Source organism: Antechinus flavipes, chromosome 4 (genome assembly GCF_016432865.1).
Source record: "Antechinus flavipes isolate AdamAnt ecotype Samford, QLD, Australia chromosome 4, AdamAnt_v2, whole genome shotgun sequence".
NCBI classification, from domain to species: Eukaryota; Metazoa; Chordata; class Mammalia; order Dasyuromorphia; family Dasyuridae; genus Antechinus; species Antechinus flavipes.
Window position 1 is genome coordinate 485983255 of NC_067401.1, and position 8048 is coordinate 485991302.

Below are 8048 nucleotides of genomic sequence, written 5' to 3' on the forward strand. Positions count from 1 at the left end.
ATAACATTCCCGAATTCTGAAACATGAGTCAGTTGGAGCTTGTTAGATGTTATTGGAGGGCTCATATAACAATCATAAGGAAGAAAATATTCTCTTCACACAGGTTCACTCAAGTTTTGCAATGAAACAGACTTTGTAAAGTTACTATAGTCATTTATATATATATATACATATATATATATACAATCATTCAAAGAAGCTGTTAATTTCCTTTTAGTTTCCACAAAAAATAATTGAAATAATCAGCTACCACATAAAAGGATGCCTTTAATTTAGCTATATGGTTGAACCTGTTTCTAATGCTTCTGTAATGATTTCTCTAAGATGAAAATAAGTACGTTTGTCTTGTTTTTGAAAGAATAAATGACTTTATTAAATCAGTTGAGCTTAAAACACAATAACTAAAAACAACTTAAAACTATGTTTAAACAAAACTATGTAAGTATAATTTGTTATCTTTTCACTCATTTTTAAATCATCACTAATTCTTATCACTAATCTTATTGATAGATTTTGAATAAAATGGTTTTGTACCACTCATGGCTTGGAATCAAAAATCTGTTTTGGAGAGTGTAAGATACTCTGGGGCTTCTGAAGCTTCACTTGCCATCAAACCCCTGGAAACTTTTCCTCTTTAGTAGCCAGTGACTTTAATCTCCCTAGCAAGTAAGACCCAAGATCATTTTTCTCAGAATTCTAAATTAGAGAAAAGTTTTGAACTTTCTTTGTCCATTCTTCTCTGATCTTCTCTCACATTTCCCCCTATGCATGGCAGAAGTTGAAAGAGACAGATTTATCAAATGAGAGCCCAAAGTCTGCACCTCCATAACTTTCTTTGTCCAATTAGAGAATAATTTTTTATTCACAACTGCAAGAAAATTTTCTGTTCAGCCTGAGATTGTTAACTTGAGTTAAGTAGTATGTGTGTGTATTTGACATTCAAAGCCCTTTATAACTTGTCCCTTCCTTACCTTTCCCATCTTCTAATATCTTACACCCTTCCATGTATTTTTTGATTCAATGTTCCTGGCTTCTTTCCTTCATCTCCAAACTCTGAACATTTGCATTGGCTGTCCTCAATGCCTGGATTGCTTTTTCCTTATTTCCTTCTCCTGACTTCCCTGCTTCAAGCCCCAGCTAAAATCTACCTTCTACAGGAAGTCTTTATTGATTCTCTTTAATTCTGGTGATTTTTCTTCATTGATTATTGCTAATTTACCCCATACTTAGCTTGTTTGTATATGAGTTTGTAACTCTTAGAGAATAGGTTGTCTTTTAACTTTCTATTTTGTATTCCCTTGGCACAATATTTAGCATAATGTCTAGAATATAGTTGGCATGGGTTTTGTTTGTTTGTTGTTTTGTTTATTGATTGTTTATTGATTTGTTTATTGATTGTTTAGTTATGAAAACTCATAAGCTCAAGCTCTCCTGCCATCTTTTCCTTGTTTTTGATACAACTCTTCTTCCTTTAATATTACCTCCAGTCTTCCCACTCTGCTCTTCTCTCAACACTGCCTTCTTTTCACATTCTTGACCTTATAGTTGATTTAGCTCAACTATAGAAAACCCTCAACCCTCATATCTGGATCTTCACTTCTTGTCTTTACTGTTCATCACAACCTGCCAATATTCAACTCCAAATCAACCTTCTACTTCTCCCCATCTGCCCTCTCTAACCCTACAGCTGAACACCAATGGAAGAAGTTACCACTTGAGTCCACTACAAATTCCCATGTTAAATCTCATAGATCTTCACTACAGTATGAAAGTTATTTGGAAATTGACTTTCTCACATACCCTATAGTAATTACAAATTCTCTCTCTCTCTCTCTCTCTCTCTCTCTCTCTCTCTCTCTCACTCTCTTTCTCTCACTCTCTCTCTTTTTCTCTCTCTGTTTTGTCCCCTTCAATACCATCACCTTTCTGACTGGTCCACTAAGATTTTATGTTACATTTCAAGTAGGCACTGAACTGTGACCAGGCAATCCTTTTAAACCTTCCTAATTGAATCATGATTCTATCCACTACAGTGCCTTTGCCAAACCTTATTATCTTTGCTCAGCACTGTCATAACTCTCTCTGTTGCCCTTAGCTGAGAACCCGAGAATGTCATATTTCACTGGGAAAAAAAAATGAGGCCATTCACTGAGAGCTCCTTTTTCTTTCCTCTTCTTTATGTAAATAAATGAGATGCTTTCTGCCACGATCTCCTCCTTTAGCTCATCTCACATGGATTGTGCTTCTCCTTGCCAAGGCAAACTCTTCTGCACAAGAGACTCATCCCATATCATCTCTTGCAGAAGATTGCTCCTTTTATTATCCCATTCTTTTGGTTATTCAATCTCTTACTGATTGCTTCCCTATTGTCCAGTGGCCATGTCCAGTCATCCTGATCTATATCTGGCCACTGGACCCAGATGGCTCGGAAACAGACAGTGAGGCAGTGATTTTGCATAGCCCTGCCTTCCTGAAATCCAATTCACTTGAAAGTCATGACTCACCTTTTCATGATCTTTTTCAAAAATGAAGGACAAACAATATGCAATGAGTAGTAGTAGCTGCCCCATTAGGGACCCAATTGGCCAGTTTCAGTTGGACAATGCTGTTCTTCCCTTCCTTCCTCCTTCCCTCCCTCCTTTTCTTCCTTCCTTCCTTCCTTCTTCTTCTCTTTTTTTCTTTTCTCTTCCTTTCTTCCTTCCTTCCTTCCTTCTTTCCTTCCTTCCTTCCTTCCTTCCTTCCTTCCTTCCTTCCTTCCTTCCTTCCTTCCTTCCTTCCTTCTTTCCTTCCTTCCTTCTGTCCTTCCCTAATTTTCTCTTTTCCTCCTTTTCCTCTCTCCACATAGAGAATCATATTCTTAACTGCAGGTGCTCTGCCCAAAGGAATATAAATTTTGACTATTGAAACCTCATAAGATATCTTTGGATTTATGGGCTAGATTTCTTTTTTAGGGATCATTCCCTAAACCCAAATTATTTTAGCCTTCATTAACTGATCAACAATAGGGCCCAAAAAGCCTCACTGGATCTTGTTCAAGTTCTAGTGGCTCAAAGTGAGTGTAAATAGTAATTGTTTTTGTTTTGGTCAGATACCCTGAGGGTCTTCCTCTCCCATATTGATATTTTTGTTTTGCTTTTCACTAAGTAAAAGAGGCCTTTTTTGGTCTTATTTCTTACCTAGCCTTAGTCACTAAATGGGTGTTGCCTCAAACAAATTGAGACCTGGGAAAGTTAGTTTTTCTTCCTCAAATCTCTCTGTATTAGTTCATCTTCCACTCAGCTAGCAACAGAAAGAAAAGCAAAAGCAGTCCTACTTTGAAGGTGGTGTGTTGGAGAAGACAACGTATAAACAATCACATACAAACAAGATATGGAAAGGAAAAATTGGAGATAATCCCAGAGAGAAGGCACTGAAATTCAGGGGGACTGTGAAAGACTTTCTCAGAGAGAGTGGAATTTAATTGAGGCTTGAAGGAAGACAGGAGGTAGAGATGAGGAAAGAGAGAATTCCAAAATGGGGGATAGTCAATGAAATGATGGTAGTGGTGAGGAAGTGAGGTATATATAGCAAGGCTAGAAAGTAAAGAGAAAACATTACACTTGTTGGGCCATAAGAATGGAAGCCAAATTGTAAAATGTTAAGGAAAAGAATTGTAGACAACGAATGTGAATAATTTTTTAATGGAGCTTGGCTGAAAACAAGAGACATAGGGTGAAAGCTTGAAGGGATAATAGGATCTGCCTAATAAAGGCTTTTAAAGTATGGGAATGGGGAAGAACTATGGGATTATACAGGGTATCCTTGGTTTTTAATAAGAAAAATGTGAGGAGACAACTAAGTAGCATACTGGCTCTGGAGTTAAGAGTTCTTAACTAGCTGTGTTGATAAGATCCTGAGTAACTAGGTGGGGTTGACAGAGAAAGACTTAAGTATTGATGGATTCATTCCTTGAGGCAAACATAGAAAGATACTGATGGGGATCATTTCAATCTTATATTTCTCTGGGGAAGTCATGGGTAGTCCCACTCTGCCACGTTCAGTCAGAAATCTGAGTTATGTCAAACCCCTGATATTAAATTTGCCCTGTAGAACACAGCTCCTGACATCATGGCACTCTGCCTCGTGGTCTCACTCCTTTCATCCTCCCACCATGCTTAAAACCCCTTTTCTTGCTAACAATATGCTCTCCCAACTCTGTTTCATATTTACTGTTCCTAGTGTCTATTGTATCTCTTGATTTTGTCTGCAACCTCTTCTCCTAAATAAACCTACCTTTTGTTAACGAGAAAGGCCATTGTGAATTTTTTATGTGACTGAACACCATTTGGGTTGAACCTCAATCTCATCATTTGGTGCTAAAGCCCAAACACAGCATGTGGAACGAGCAATTACGCTCCTAAATCACATTGTTTGGTGATGGGGATGTGACCCAGAACTTAGCAAAGTCTTGGGGAACATCCTAGGGCACATATGTTATCACTTTGCTTGCTGGATAATGAGTGATGGTCCTAAAGCCGGGGGATGTTCCCAAAAATCCTTTTCTGAGGACAATTGGATATCCCCGCTTCTCTCCCCAAGGCTGGTGAGTGGGCAAGGCCATTCGAGCTTAGAATTTTGGTTTGTAAGGGTGCTTGCACTCCTCAACGTTGTAAAAGGGAATTAATGTAACATCTGGCCATCTAGGATTTAAAAAACCATGCTTTCAGTGTTGTTTCTGTTTTGTGTCTGCATCTGCCTGTCTGGCCTTTCTGAGTCTCTGTGACAATCTCCTTTGTTTGTGATTCAAACTAACCTGCCAAGACTAACAGCTTGAAGAGGGTGATATGTCTTTTTTAAGCTTCATTTCCCTTGAAGAGACTTGTGAAATGGCCAAGCCAATGCTGCTTGTAAGACAAGCATGTTCAGCCAGCCCAGTCTCTTTAATGAATGGTAGGCTCCCCAACCCTTGCTCTGATGTCCTCTGGTCAGCTTCAATTTCTCTCTACATTAGGACTCCCGGTGTCCCACCCCTGAGTTCTAAAATCCTTCTTTGAGGACTCTGAGGATGTAAAAGAATGTAGTCTTTTCTTCCCCACTTCTCCCTACACAGAGACTGCCTAAGAGCTTGGGCAAGTGGCTCAATTAGATAGGCTAATCCACATGGTTTGAGGAGATCACTGCCATTTTGTCCCCATGTACCCCATCCAGGCAAGAGCCTGTGTGGCCATCTCTAGTCATATTGCCACTCAAAAAATTCTAGGGCTCCAAGAGAACAGTTTTGAATGTTGGAAAGTTTCAAAGTGGAGGCCTACACTTTGAGAAAAAAACTGGGTTTCCAAAAGTTTATCTCAAAAGATATAAATTGAAAATCCAATTCTAAAGAGGTACATGCTAAAATTGCGAACTTATCTGGGCATAAGACCTTAGAAATATGTGTGCATTAATCTTCAATATTCAAGTATTACTACTGGAAATTTAAATCTGCATTTGATTTGATTTTAAGCAAAAACTGGGCATTTAAATAAAGTTCTCTGTTCACATGTTTGTGTTTTCTTTAATTAGATGAAATATATTTAAGCTGTTATGTTGCTTTCTAAATTGTATATTGTGCAATTTGTAAAAAAAAAATTGTAAGATGACTTAGCTCTATGCTACTTCCCAGCAGGAAGTAGTTTCAGAAGATGAGATCATTGCCCCATACACCAAAAGACTTTGTGCTCCATTTGTTTGGGGAAAAAAACTGGTTATTGGGATGAATAAACCTCCCCCAAAATACTACCAAGTGTCTGAATAGACTCCCAGGAAGGAACAAACTGACTTGTACTGACTTCTACTATTTTGCTCTGCTAACCAACTTTATGGTGTCACCAAACTTTGGCTCAATTCATCTCTGCAACACTTCTTTCCCCACCAGGCCACTGTATTTCACCCTCATTGGACACTACTTAACAAATGTCTTTGCATTTGGTCTCTTAAAATTTCAGCGTTGGTCTGCAAGACCCCCTCCTGTTTAGGGACCCCAACATAGTTTTCAAAAGATTTCTTTAATAAATTAAAAGAGTGGGGAAATGATGAGGTCCTAAGTAGCTAGATGGAGTTCACAGAGAAAGAGTGAAGCATTGATGAAATTATTCCTTGAGGTAAGCAGGCAAGGACACTGATGGGGATCAGTTCAACTTTATAATCCTCTGGGGAGGTCATGGGGTAGCCCCACTCCGCTATGTTCAATTAGAAACCCAAGTTATGTCAAATCCCTGAGGTTAAATTTCTCCTATAAATTTGTGCATAGCTCACACAATCTTTGCTGAATCCCTTTTGGGGTTAGAGGCCATCATAGCACTATATCTCATCGTGTCTTTTCCTTCACCTTTCCCCCACGTCTCATGGTTTCTCTCCTCTCATCCCCCTCCATGCCTAAACCCCTTTCCTTGCTAACTATGTACTTTCCCAATTTTATTTCACATTTAGTATTCTTGGTGTCTATTGTATGTCTATTTTTTTCTGTAACTTCTTCTCTTAAATAAACCTATCTTTTGCCAAAGAGAATGGCCATTGTGAATTCTTTACATGACTGCAAAATTCTTTTTTTAGATTTCTTTAAAGCCCCAATTTACTATTTAATTATGTTTTAAAATTTCAAATATAGTTGATTTAGAATTTAGAACACATTTTCCCTCATAGAAATAATGTTTAGACATGATGACTGTGGGTTTCTAGACCTTTCCTATTTAATTTGCATTGTACTCAAAGCATATTTAATCTCTTTGAATCTTAGACTTATCTGCAAAACAAGGAGTTAGCATAGATAGTTCTAAATTTGTGACATCTAAGTAACATTTTTATCACAAAATAAATCACAGAAAAAGTCCTTATTCTGTACTCTAGAATACTTTTCCTCACCCTCATCAATTTCTATTGTGTGTCACAGCAAAGGGACTGAAGATTACCCTTCCCTTTCTCTGTCCTCTCCACTCAGTCAATGTGATCTAAATTGCTGCTGGTGGCTCCATGACCTGGAGTGGGAGTGATGGGGGAGAAGAGAGGGAAGAGAGTTGGGGATTGGAAATGGCACATGAAAAATTCCTATTCAAGAATCCCTCTAAGAATTCCTAAGGACAGGAATGGGAGTTAATGGGGTTAGAACCCAGCTCCAAGTTCTAGTAGTTTGGAGTTGTAGGAACAAGCCCTAACAATCTTGAATGACTTTTCTACTTCCTGAGTTTTCTTCTTGAGTCACCCTCTTTCATTTCTACTATACACTTTGAATGAATAAGTAAAGCCTTTATTAAGTGCTTGCTTTGTGAAGGAACCATTGTATTAATCTACTAAGGTAGACAAAGAGAAAAATAGGACAATCCTGCTCGTCAAGAAAGTGCTTTTTAACGGAGAAAAGAAGGGAAACAAAGACCCCAGTTTTGGGGATAAGAATGCATTATTTGACAAAAATTGCTGGGAAAATTGGAAATTAGTATAGCAGAAACTAGGTATTGACCCACACTTAACACCATACACCAAGATAAGGTCAAAATGGGTTCATGACTTAGGCATAAAGGATGAGATTATAAATAAATTGGAAGAGCATAGGATAGTTTACCTCGCAGACCTGTGGAAGAGGAAGGAATTTATGACCAAAGAAGAACTAGAAATCATTACTGATCACAAAATAGAAAATTTTGATTATATCAAATTGAAAAGTTTTTGTACAAACAAAATTAATGCAGACAAGATTAGAAGGGAAACAATAAACTGGGAAAAATTTTTTACAGTCAAAGATTCTGATAAAAGCCTCATTTCCAAAATATATAGAGAACTGACTCATTTATAAGAAATCAAGCCATTCTCCAATTGATAAATGGTCAAAGGATATGAACAGACAATTCTCAGACAAAGAAATTGAAACTATTTATAGACATATGAAAATATGCTCCAAATCATTATTAATCAGAGAAATGCAAATTAAGACAACTCTGAGATACTATCTACACACCTGTCAGATTGGCTAGAATGACAGGAAAAGATAATGAGGAATGTTGGACGGGATGTGGGAAAACAGGGACACTGATACATTG